Here is a 13644-nt window from a genome sequence, read left to right on the forward strand (position 1 = left end):
GCCCAGCAATGGTACCTGGCTCTGAAGAAAGTCCTCAAAGGATTGTCTGATCTCCGCTTCTTCCAGGAGAGACGAATTGAGCTTCCAGTAGCCTCTTCCCATCCGAGGGGTCTCTGTAACATTCAGAGAAAACAAAATTAGACAGTGGTCGGAGAACTCCACCTCAACAACAGAAACTGCTGAAGAAATGGCTTCCTCCTTTAAATAAAGCCTGTCTATTCTAGACCTGCAGCTACCCCTATAATAGGTGAACCCCGCGTGGCCTGGGGTGTGCCGGATGTGGACATCCACCAGGCGAGCCTCACTAGCTATGCTATTAAGAGCGACGCTATCATAAGTCAGCTTGTCTCTGGAACCTCCCCTATCCTGGGACCTCGTGACAGCATTGAAGTCCCCTCCAAAGACCACCTGCCGACTTGTAAAAAGGTAGGGCTTGATCCTCATAAAGAGACACTTCCTGTCCCACTTGGACTGGGGACCATAGATGTTAATTAGGCGAAGTTCTTGCCCCTTCATGAGGACATCCAGGATCAGGCACCTCCCCATTTCTAACTCAATAACTCGTCGGCATTCTACCGGTGCGGTAAAAAGGACCGCCACTCCGCTATACGGCTCGGCCGCAAGAGACCAATAGGAAGGCCCGTGTCTCCATTCCCTCTTAGCTTTAAACACGGCCGCCAAATCTGGCAGCCTGGTCTCCTGCAAAAATAAAATGTCGGCTTCAACGCGGCCGAGAAAATCAAAGGCCGCAAATCTAGCCGCATCAGACTTAATGCTGGCGACATTAATGGACGCCAGCGTCAACGGAGTGGGTGCCGCCATCATGAGTGATTGAGTTAGACGGCTTTCTTTTTACCCATCTTACCACCACCCTCGGGAAATGAACACCCCCTTTTTAGACATATTGTGGTGTCCATCTCCCGCACCTCTGATGCTTCAGGGGCAGATCCAGGACCTGCCCCCTCATCCTCGTCTCCAGACTCTGGGCCAGTCTCCCCTCCTGAGGACCCTGACTCCCCAGGGGGAGACTCGGCACCTCCTGCAGGCTCCGCCACCTCTGGCCCTTCACCCTCAGCCCCTCCATCGGCAGGAGGCGCTCCATCCAGGGCCAGGAATCGATTTGAAAGTTCGACCAGCGGGGGGGTCGGTTGCACCTTCCTTGGGTACCTTAGTCAGGGAGGGAGAAGATCTTACACCTCCCTTCTTTTTACCCTTTTTCTTCTTTTTGGCGCCACGCTTACGCTTTTCCTCTAGCCACGCCCTATTATCCTCGTCCATACTCTCATAATGGGAGGAGTCTGAGGACGTGGCACCTTCCTCTCTCTCGATCCTCCTGACCTCCTCATCCAGTACATCATCCCCTGGGGCCTCAGCGACAGGTGTGGTCTCCAGGATAGCGCCAGAGGTCTTCCCAGCAGCCCGAGACTCCCCCCGCTCTCTCTCCTGTTGACGCTTCTCTAGACGCCTTAGCTGGGCAGGCGTCTTTTTCCTGTCTTTCTTCCCTGGCCCCTCCATTCCTCCGCCTCTGCTAGTCCCCTCCCCAGCAGATTCAGCCTCATGGCTTTCATCCGCTGAGGCTGAGCCCGCATTAGCGAAGGAAAGAGGACAACGACTGTACGGGTGACCGAGATCACCACACAGGTTACACCCAATCTGCCCTGTACAGGATACAGCGAGATGGCCGACACCCCCACACAACGCACACTTCTGCACGGTGCAGTTTGCGCTGAAATGTGTGGGGTCACCGCACCTGTGACACAGCTTAGGCTGCCCCCGGTAGAAGATCAGGATCCGATCCCTCCCCAGGAAGGCTGATGAAGGGATGTGGGCGACTGAGTTACCTGAACGCCTCAACTTCACCATGAAGGTCCAGGCCCCTGACCAGATACCATACTCATCACGATTTTTCTCGGGTACTCCCAGTACCTCTCCATAACGATTCATCCAGGTCATGATGTCAAAGCAAGATAGTGATTCGTTACGGGTAAGAACGGTCACTTTCTTGACTTTGCACTGGCGGGACACTGCTTGCACAGCAAAGTCCCGCCACTCGGGCTCGTTGTATCTCAGCTCATAGTTAGACCAGAAGAGCTCAAGCCCCTCCGGCCGAACAAAGCTGACATCAAACTCAGATGTACCATAGGGATGGATCAAGGCAAAGATGTCAGCCGCCTTGAAGTCCATCTTCAGCAGCAGCTCAACTACCCGTGCCCGAGGGGGACACACATCACTGCCACGCCACCGAAGACGGACCACATTCCTACGGTTAGCACCCGGCCCGGTTGTCGGGAGCGACCATGATGTCTCCCTGCCTCTTTGCTCTCGGAAGGCAGACAGGCCGTGCCTCTCTATCCAAAACGACAAATCAACCTCCTGCCCCGCTACATTGATCGTCCTTTCTCCCTTCTGTAAGGCCTGCAGGAGGCGCCGCTGCAAAAAGCCATCCCCAGAGCCCAGAGACGAGGATGATGGAACCCTACTTCCCCCAGCAGCGACACTGGCATAGCTCTTAATAGGGGCCGCCACTGGGGGAGCAACCGGACCAACCCCTGCACCCACCACATTAACACTACCCACCTGCATGTTACACCCAGCCGCGCCACTCACACCACCAGTCACTCCATCACCCACCCCCAAAGCTGGAAAAGATTCTCCACCACTCACACCATTCACATTATCCACCACAACATTACTGACACCACTCACACTGGCTGGACCAGCAGAAACATTAGCAGACAAGACCACCTCCGCACCACTGTCCGGCCTTGCGGCCGATGCCTCCCCTGCTCCCCCACTGTTACCACAAACAGAGACGGAGCCCATCGCCACATCAGATGTCACACCTGTAATCTCCCCGCTCCCTGGCACTGAGTCCACTGCAGGACCCGCGCTGGGCTGGGTAACGGGGCTCGCACAGTGAGCTGACCCTGCGGCCGACTCGGGTTTTACGGGGAGGGGGCTGTAGACTAGACTCACCACTTCCACGGATTTGGTCTTCTTCTTTCGTGGTTTGCTGCCCCCCGGCGCATCCTCCGGCAGATCGTCTCCAAAAGTAAAGTCCTGGAGGTGCACAGGGGACTCGAGCCGTCGGATCTCCTCCATCAGCGCCCCTCCCTGGTGGCTGTCACTATCCTCACCCGGGCTGGCAGAACCGCAGCCAGATGACATAGCCGCTTGTCCTGCAGGGGGCCCACTGCACGGCACCGGACTTTCCTCCTCCGTCTGACTCTCTGGCTGAAGCCCCATCAGCCGCCTCTGCTTTTCCTCCTCCATCTCCCGGAATCTCTCATCATTAAGGATCTTTTCTTTAAACGGACCGCTCCTCTCTAGCAGGTAAGCCTTCCTCTCCTCCAAGGCCTGGATGTCAGTCTGGAGCCTGGAAATCTCTGCCATAATCTGCTCCTTCTTCCTCTTTGGGGCAGAGCTTGCCCTGGCATGGGCGCACCTGAGCTCCTCCCGCAGTCTCCTCACCGTCTTGCTGGCTTCTTCGTACTCAGAGAGGTGGCCCAGAGCCCGGGAGGCATAGGTGGAAATAGACTCCCGGGTCCTCAGCATTCCCCAGCCCTCTTCACTGAGGTCAGCCTCACCTCTCTGAGCACTCAGCTTTCCCGCGGTATCCAGCTTTTCCGAGGTACCCAGCTTTCCCAAGGTATCCAGCTTTCCTGGGGTTTTGGCGCTTTTTGAAGCCTTAGCTGGCCTGGGGCTACTTGGAGCAGCATTGCTGCTGTTCCTTGCAGATCTTCTTACCCCCAAGGCTTCCGCAGCGCTAGCCGGTTCCTGGCTACCCCTGCCTCCCGCCGGCCTAGACCGGGAAGCAGGAGCCTGGGACTTGCTGCCCTGGCTCATGCCTGGAAACCCACTCCCTCCCTGGGAGAGGAGAGAGCAGGCCCCAGGTGGAGGTGGTTTTCCCTGGAGCTCAGGAGCAGCAGCAGCACACAGCCTCTCACAGCAACAGACAGCTAACGAGCTGACGAGCAACGCCAGAGATGCACTCACTATCTGCTGCTGGTGCAGTCACTGTGTACATACATGACATTACTTATCCTGTACTGATCCTGAGTTACATCCTGTATTATACTCCAGAGCTGGACTCACTATTCTGCTGCTGGTGCAGTCACTGTGTATATACATGACATTACTTATCCTGTACTGATCCTGAGTTACATCCTGTATTATACCCCAGAGCTGCACTCACTATTCTGCTGCTGGTGCAGTCACAGTGTACATACATGACATTACTTATCCTGTACTGATCCTGAGTTACATCCTGTATTATACTCCAGAGCTGCAGTCACTATTCTGCTGGTGGTGCAGTCACTGTGTACATACATGACATTACTTATCCTGTACTGATCCTGAGTTACATCCTGTATTATATACCCCAGAGCCGCACTCACTATTCTGCTGCTGGTGCAGTCACTGTGTACATACATGACATTACTTATCCTGTACTGATCCTGAGTTACATCCTGTATTATACCCCAGAGCTGCACTCACTATTCTGCTGCTGGTGCAGTCACTGTGTACATACATGACAGTACTTATCCTGTACTGATCCTAAGTTACATCCTGTATTATACTCCAGAGCTGCACTCACTATTCTGCTGCTGGTGCAGTCACTGTGTACATACATGACATTACTTATCCTGTACTGATCCTGAGTTACATCCTGTATTATACCCCAGAGCTGCACTCACTATACTGCTGCTGGTGCAGTCACTGTGTACATACATGACATTACTTATCCTGTACTGATCCTGAGTTACATCCTGTATTATACCCCAGAGCTGCACTCACTATTCTGCTGCTGGTGCAGTCACTGTGTACATACATGACATTACTTATCCTGTACTGATCCTGAGTTACATCCTGTATTATACTCCAGAGCTGCACTCTCTATTCTGCTGCTGGTGCAGTCACTGTGTACATACATGACATTACTTATCCTGTACTGATCCTGAGTTACATCCTGTATTATACCCCAGAGCTGCACTCACTATTCTGCTGCTGGTGCAGTCACTGTGTCCATACATGACATTACTTATCCTGTACTGATCCTGAGTTACATCCTGTATTACACCCCAGAGCTGCACTCACTATTCTGCTACTGGTGCAGTCACTGTGTACATACATGACATTACTTATCCTAAACTGATCCTGAGTTACATCCTGTATTATACCCCAGAGCTGCACTCACTATTCTGCTGCTGGTGCAGTCTCTGTGTCCATACATGACATTACTTATCCTGTACTGATCCTGAGTTACATCCTGTATTACACCCCAGAGCTGCACTCACTATTCTGCTACTGGTGCAGTCACTGTGTACATACATGACATTACTTATCCTAAACTGATCCTGAGTTACATCCTGTATTATACCCCAGAGCTGCACTCACTATTCTGCTGCTGGTGCAGTCACTGTGTACATACATGACATTACTTATCCTGTACTGATCCTGAGTTACATCCTGTATTACACCCCAGAGCTGCACTCACTATTCTGCTGCTGGTGCAGTCACTGTGTACATACACCTGACGTCCTGTAGGTATCCGTGCTGTTTATATGGGGGATGTATCTGTAAGTCCAGGATATGTGTCGTGACGTCCTCCAGCTGGGGTCTGACTTTCAGAGGAGGAACATGAGTGCAGGATTCCAGGAATGTTCCCAGTTATTTCCTGCACGGAGCTGTACTGTTACCGTGTATGAGGTTGGTTATTTCCTTAATTAATCATCAAAAAATATAGCCAGACCCCAGAAGTATATAACTATCCAGCCCCTGTACTATATGGGCAGCCCAGTGTAGTATATAGCCTGCCAGCCCCCTGTAGTATATAGTCAGACAGCCCCCTGTAGTATATAGCCAGCCCCCTGTAGTATATAGCCAGCCCCCTGTAGTATATAGTCAGACAGCCCCCTGTAGTATATAGCCAGCCCCCTGTAGTATATAGCCAGCTCCCTGTAGTATATAGTCAGACAGCCCCCTGTAGTATATAGCCAGCCCCTGTAGTATATAGCCAGCCCCCTGTAGTATATAGTCAGACAGCCCCTTGTAGTATATAGCCAGCCCCCTGTAGTATATAGCCTGCCAGCCCCCTGTAGTATATAGCCTACTAGCCCCCTGTAGTATATAGCCTGCCAGCCCCCTGTAGTATATAGCCTGCCAGCCCCCCCTGTAGTATACAGCCTGCCAGCCCCCCTGTAGTATACAGCCTGCCAGTAACCCTGTAGAATATAGCCAGCCCCCTGTAGTATATAGCCTGCCCCCCATAGTATATAGCCAGCCCTCCCCCCATAGTATATAGCCAGCCCTCCCCCCATAGTATATAGCCAGCCCTCCCCCCATAGTATATAGCCAGCCCTCCCCCCATAGTATATAGCCAGCCCCCTGTAGTATATAGCCTGCCCCCCATAGTATATAGCCAGCCCTCCCCCCCATAGTATATAGCCAGCCCTCCCCCCATAGTATATAGCCAGCCCCCTGTAGTATACAGCCTGCCAGCCCCCTGTAGTATACAGCCAGCCTGCCCCCCATAGTATACAGCCAGCCTGCCCCCTGTAGTATACAGCCTGCCAGCCCCCTGTAGTATACAGCCTGCCAGCCCCCTGTAGTATACAGCCTGCCAGCCCCCTGTAGTATATAGCCTGCCAGCCCCCTGTAGTATATAGCCTACTAGCCCCCTGTAGTATATAGCCTGCCAGCCCCCTGTAGTATATAGCCTGCCAGCCCCCCCTGTAGTATACAGCCTGCCAGCCCCCCCTGTAGTATACAGCCTGCCAGCCCCCCCTGTAGTATACAGCCTGCCAGTAACCCTGTAGAATATAGCCAGCCCCGTGTAGTATATAGCCTGCCCCCATAGTATATAGCCTGCCCCCCATAGTATATAGCCAGCCCTCCCCCCATAGTATATAGCCAGCCCTCCCCCCCATAGTATATAGCCAGCCCCCTGTAGTATACAGCCTGCCAGCCCCCTGTAGTATACAGCCTGCCAGCCCCCTGTAGTATACAGCCTGCCAGCCCCCTGTAGTATATAGCCTGCCAGCCCCCTGTAGTATATAGCCTGCCAGCCCCCTGTAGTATATAGCCTACTAGCCCCCTGTAGTATATAGCCTGCCAGCCCCCTGTAGTATATAGCCTGCCAGCCCCCCCTGTAGTATACAGCCTGCCAGCCCCCCCTGTAGTATACAGCCTGCCAGTAACCCTGTAGAATATAGCCAGCCCCCTGTAGTATATAGCCTGCCCCCATAGTATATAGCCTGCCCCCCATAGTATATAGCCAGCCCTCCCCCCATAGTATATAGCCAGCCCTCCCCCCCATAGTATATAGCCAGCCCCCTGTAGTATACAGCCTGCCAGCCCCCTGTAGTATACAGCCTGCCAGCCCCCTGTAGTATACAGCCTGCCAGCGTTTTTGACGCATTCAAAAGGCTTCAGCCTTGATCACACGCTGAGGTTACATTGTGTTTCCACTGCATCTGCTAAAACGCATAATGTAACCTCAGTATGTGATCCGAGCTGAAGCCTTTGGAATGCGTCAAAAAGCATTAAAAAAAAATCGTGTGAACGCGCCCTTACGAGTTTTCCCCTGTAATTGAGGCAGCTATAGGAGCTGTGGCACTATGTGACTGGCGGTGCTGATCAGAGCTGGACTGGGTCTAAAGTCAGCGGACGGTCCAAGATGAGATTATGTCTGATAATATTTATAGATGTGCACATTAATATTATAATCCCACTGAAAAATATGACTTAGGCCCCAGGATCCATGGCACCGGGGGCCCGGCAGTACATGTAGGTGTGTGGATGAGGTCATGGATGTGCAGGAGGTGGAGGGGATAGAGATCTCCGGATGTTGCGGCGGTGCCCACGCTCTTGTGTAATGTTATGTAAACAAGTAGAGTAAATATCCGAGTGAGGGAAGAAACTCTGTGAGTTACTGGAAGCCGAATGTCACCGGGAAGCGGAGGAAACATTCCTGGGGCCCCTGACGCAATGCTGGGAAGGGGCCCGGTCACAACATGCAGAGCGTGTGCACCCAGGCAGAGTACAGCCCCATGTAACCAGTATGTGACACCTCTGAGCACATCTCCTCCCTGGCACCGCATCCCCCCCGTGTGGCTGTACATCTCCTCCCCAGCACTACATCCCCCCGTGTAGCTGTACATCTCCTCCCTGGCACCGCATCCCCCCCATGTAGCTGTACAAATCCTCCCTGGCACAGCATCCTCCCGTGTAGCTGTACATCTCCTCCCTGGCACCGCATCCCCCCCGTGTAGCTGTACATCTCCTCCCTGGCACCGCATCCCCCCCGTGTAGCTGTACATCTCCTCCCTGGCACCGCATCCCCCCCGTGTAGCTGTACATCTCCTCCCTGGCACCGCATCCCCCCCGTGTAGCTGTACATCTCCTCCCTGGCACCGCATCCCCCCCGTGTAGCTGTACATATCCTCCCTGGCACCGCATCCCCCCCGTGTAGCTGTACATCTCCTCCCTGGCACCGCATCCCCCCCGTGTAGCTGTACATCTCCTCCCTGGCACCGCATCCCCCCCGTGTAGCTGTACATCTCCTCCCTGGCACCGCATCCCCCCCGTGTAGCTGTACATCTCCTCCCTGGCACCGCATCCCCCCCGTGTGGCTGTACATCTCCTCCCTGGCACCGCATCCCCCCGTGTAGCTGTACATCTCCTCCCTGGCACCGCATCCCCCCGTGTAGCTGTACATCTCCTCCCCGGCACTACATCCCCCCGTGTGGCTGTACATCTCCTCCCCGGCACCGCATCCCCCCCGTGTAGCTGTACAAATCCTCCCTGGCACAGCATCCTCCCGTGTAGCTGTACATCTCCTCCCTGGCACCGCATCCCCCCCGTGTAGCTGTACATCTCCTCCCTGGCACCGCATCCCCCCCGTGTAGCTGTACATCTCCTCCCTGGCACCGCATCCCCCCCGTGTAGCTGTACATCTCCTCCCTGGCATCGCATCCTCCCGTGTAGCTGTACATCTCCTCCCTGGCACCGCATCCCCCCGTGTAGCTGTACATCTCCTCCCTGGCACCGCATCCCCCCCCCCCCCCGTGTAGCTGTACATCTCCTCCCTGGCACCGCAATCCCCCGTGTAGCTGTACATCTCCTCCCTGGCACAGCATCCCCCCGTGTAGCTGGACCTCTCCTCCCTGGCACTGCATCCCCCCGTGTAGCTGGACATCTCCTCCCCGGCACCGCATCCCCCCCGTGTAGCTGGACATCTCCTCCCCGGCACCGCATCCCCCCGTGTAGCTGGACATCTCCTCCCCGGCACCGCATCCCCCCGTGTAGCTGGACATCTCCTCCCCGGCACCGCATCCCCCCGTGTAGCTGGACATCTCCTCCCCGGCACCTCATCCCCCTGTGTGGCTGTACATCTCCTCCTCCCTGGCATCACTTCCCCCCGTGTAGCTGTAAATCTCCTCCCTGGCACCGCATCCCCCCGTGTAGCTGTACATCTCCTCCCTGGCACCGTAATCCCCCGTGTAGCTGTACATCTCCTCCCTGGCACAGCATCCCCCCGTGTAGCTGGACCTCTCCTCCCCGGCACCGCATCCCCCCGTGTAGCTGGACCTCTCCTCCCCGGCACCGCATCCCCCCGTGTAGCTGGACATCTCCTCCCCGGCACCGCATCCCCCCTTGTAGCTGTACATCTCCTCCCTGGCACCTCATCCCCCTGTGTGGCTGTACATCTCCTCCTCCCTGGCATCACTTCCCCCTGTGTAGCTGTACATCTCCTCCCTGGCACCGCATCCCCCCGTGTAGCTGTACATCTCCTCCCTGGCACCTCATCCCCCTGTGTGGCTGTACATCTCCTCCTCCCTGGCATCACTTCCCCCCGTGTAGCTGTAAATCTCCTCCCTGGCACCGCATCCCCCCGTGTAGCTGTACATCTCCTCCCTGGCACCGCAATCCCCCGTGTAGCTGTACATCTCCTCCCTGGCACAGCATCCCCCCGTGTAGCTGGACCTCTCCTCCCCGGCACCGCATCCCCCCGTGTAGCTGGACCTCTCCTCCCCGGCACCGCATCCCCCCTTGTAGCTGTACATCTCCTCCCTGGCACCTCATCCCCCTGTGTGGCTGTACATCTCCTCCTCCCTGGCATCACTTCCCCCTGTGTAGCTGTACATCTCCTCCCTGGCACCGCATCCCCCCGTGTAGCTGTACATCTCCTCCCTGGCACCTCATCCCCCTGTGTGGCTGTACATCTCCTCCTCCCTGGCATCACTTCCCCCTGTGTAGCTGTACATCTCCTCCCTGGCACCGCATCCCCCCGTGTAGCTGGACATCTCCTCCCTGGCACCGCATCCCCCCCGTGTAGCTGTACATCTCCTCCCTGGCACAGCATCCCCCCGTGTAGCTGTACATCTCCTCCCTGGCACCTCATCCCCCTGTGTGGCTGTACATCTCCTCCTCCCTGGCACCACTTCCCCCCGTGTAGCTGTACATCTTCTCCCTGGCACCGCATCCCCCCGTGTAGCTGTACATCTCCTCCCTGACACAGCATCCCCCTGTGTAGCTGTACATCTCCTCCCTGACACAGCATCCCCCCGTGTAGCTGTACATCTCCTCCCTGACACAGCATCCCCCCGTGTAGCTGTACATCTCCTCCCTGGCACCGCAATCCCCCGTGTAGCTGTACAAATCCTCCCTGGCACCAATTCCCCCCGTGTAGCTGTACATCTCCTCCCTGGCACCGCATCCCCCCGTGTAGCTGTACATCTGCTCCCTGGCACCGCATCCCCCCGTGTAGCTGGACATCTCCTCCCTGGCACCATGTCCTTTCTATATGCCTCAGTTTGTGCTCCGGAGCAGCTCTTCCTTCCATAGTTTTGGCCGCAGTCAGAGGTATAAGTCATGGGGAGACGTCCCCCGCCAGTCGCTCCACATCTCTGTACCAGTCTCTCCTCACACATCTGATCGCCCTCTAGACAAACATTGCCCCCCTTCTCAAATCAGCCACAACCACAGGGATGGAAAGTTTAGTACATGCCGCAGCGGTCCTGTCATTGTCCCTGTAACCACACTGCTCACTAAGAGGAGGGAAATCTAATCTAATGTACTAGAACTGGAGCCCCTGAGGCGGGAGGTGATGACTGTGACATGACGCATAGTGATCACATATCACTGATTGTATACAGATGCTGAGCTGCGGCAGTGGTCAGAGCCTGCACAGTCCTTCCACTGCTGAGGGTTTGTTACAATTTAGCCTGGACAATGTGAGCACATATGGAACCTGTGCGGCTGCAGCAGTGTATGGTGGAGAGGGGAAGCTGTGCGGCTGCAGCAGTGTATGATGGAGAGGGGAAGCTGTGCGGCTGCAGCAGTGTATGGTGGAGAGGGGAAGCTGTGCGGCTGCAGCAGTGTATGGTGGAGAGGGGAAGCTGTGCGGCTGCAGCAGTGTATGGTGCAGAGGGGAAGCTGTGCGGCTGCAGCAGTGTATGGTGGAGAGGGGAAGCTGTGCGGCTGCAGCAGTGTATGGTGGAGAGGGGAAGCTGTGCGGCTGCAGCAGTGTATGGTGGAGAGGGGAAGCTGTGCGGCTGCAGCAGTGTATGGTGGAGAGGGGAAGCTGTGCGGCTGCAGCAGTGTATGGTGGAGAGGGGAAGCTGTGCGGCTGCAGCAGTGTATGGTGGAGAGGGGAAGCTGTGCGGCTGCAGCAGTGTATGGTGGAGAGGGGAAGCTGTGCGGCTGCAGCAGTGTATGGTGGAGAGGGGAAGCTGTGCGGCTGCAGCAGTGTATGCGGGAGAGGGGAAGCTGTGCGGCTGCAGCAGTGTATGCGGGAGAGGGGAAGCTGTGCGGCTGCAGCAGTGTATGCGGGAGAGGGGAAGCTGTGCGGCTGCAGCAGTGTATGCGGGAGAGGGGAAGCTGTGCGGCTGCAGCAGTGTATGCGGGAGAGGGGAAGCTGTGCGGCTGCAGCAGTGTATGCGGGAGAGGGGAAGCTGTGCGGCTGCAGCAGTGTATGCGGGAGAGGGGAAGCTGTGCGGCTGCAGCAGTGTATGCGGGAGAGGGGAAGCTGTGCGGCTGCAGCAGTGTATGCGGGAGAGGGGAAGCTGTGCGGCTGCAGCAGTGTATGCGGGAGAGGGGAAGCTGTGCGGCTGCAGCAGTGTATGCGGGAGAGGGGAAGCTGTGCGGCTGCAGCAGTGTATGCGGGAGAGGGGAAGCTGTGCGGCTGCAGCAGTGTATGCGGGAGAGGGGAAGCTGTGCGGCTGCAGCAGTGTATGCGGGAGAGGGGAAGCTGTGCGGCTGCAGCAGTGTATGCGGGAGAGGGGAAGCTGTGCGGCTGCAGCAGTGTATGCGGGAGAGGGGAAGCTGTGCGGCTGCAGCAGTGTATGCGGGAGAGGGGAAGCTGTGCGGCTGCAGCAGTGTATGCGGGAGAGGGGAAGCTGTGCGGCTGCAGCAGTGTATGGTGGAGAGGGGAAGCTGTGCGGCTGCAGCAGTGTATGGTGGAGAGGGGAAGCTGTGCGGCTGCAGCAGTGTATGGTGGAGAGGGGAAGCTGTGCGGCTGCAGCAGTGTATGGTGGAGAGGGGAAGCTGTGCGGCTGCAGCAGTGTATGGTGGAGAGGGGAAGCTGTGCGGCTGCAGCAGTGTATGGTGGAGAGGGGAAGCTGTGCGGCTGCAGCAGTGTATGGTGGAGAGGGGAAGCTGTGCGGCTGCAGCAGTGTATGGTGGAGAGGGGAAGCTGTGCGGCTGCAGCAGTGTATGATGGAGAGGGGAAGATGTGCTGGGAGAGGGAAAGCTGTGCGGCTGTAGCAGTGTGTGATGGAGAGGGGAAGCTGTGCGGCTGCAGCAGTGTGTGCGGGAGAGGGGAAGCTGTGCGGCTGCAGCAGTGTATGCGGGAGAGGGGAAGCTGTGCGGCTGCAGCAGTGTATGCGGGAGAGGGGAAGCTGTGCGGCTGCAGCAGTGTATGCGGGAGAGGGGAAGCTGTGCGGCTGCAGCAGTGTATGCGTGAGAGGGGAAGCTGTGCGGCTGCAGCAGTGTATGCGTGAGAGGGGAAGCTGTGCGGCTGCAGCAGTATATGCGTGAGAGGGGAAGCTGTGCGGCTGCAGCAGTGTATGCGGGAGAGGGGAAGCTGTGCGGCTGCAGCAGTGTATGCGGGAGAAGGGAAGCTGTGTGGCTGCAGCAGTGTATGCGGGAGAGGGGAAGCTGTGCGGCTGCAGCAGTATATGCGTGAGAGGGGAAGCTGTGCGGCTGCAGCAGTGTATGCGGGAGAGGGGAAGCTGTGCGGCTGCAGCAGTGTATGCGGGAGAAGGGAAGCTGTGTGGCTGCAGCAGTGTATGCGGGAGAGGGGAAGCTGTGCGGCTGCAGCAGTGTATGCGGGAGAGGGGAAGCTGTGCGGCTGCAGCAGTGTATGATGGAGAGGGGAAGCTGTGCGGCTGCAGCAGTGTATGATGGAGAGGGGAAGCTGTGCGGCTGCAGCAGTGTATGATGGAGAGGGGAAGCTGTGCGGCTGCAGCAGTGTATGGTGAAGAGGGGAAGCTGTGCGGCTGCAGCAGTGTATGCGGGAGAGGGGAAGCTGTGCGGCTGCAGCAGTGTATGGTGGAGAGGGGAACCTGTGCGGCTGCAGCAGTGTATGATGGAGAGGGGAAGATGTGCGGCTGCAGCAGTGTATGATGGAGAGGGGAAGCT

The sequence above is a fragment of the Engystomops pustulosus genome, chromosome 2, assembly GCF_040894005.1.
Source record: "Engystomops pustulosus chromosome 2, aEngPut4.maternal, whole genome shotgun sequence".
NCBI lineage: Eukaryota > Metazoa > Chordata > Amphibia > Anura > Leptodactylidae > Engystomops > Engystomops pustulosus.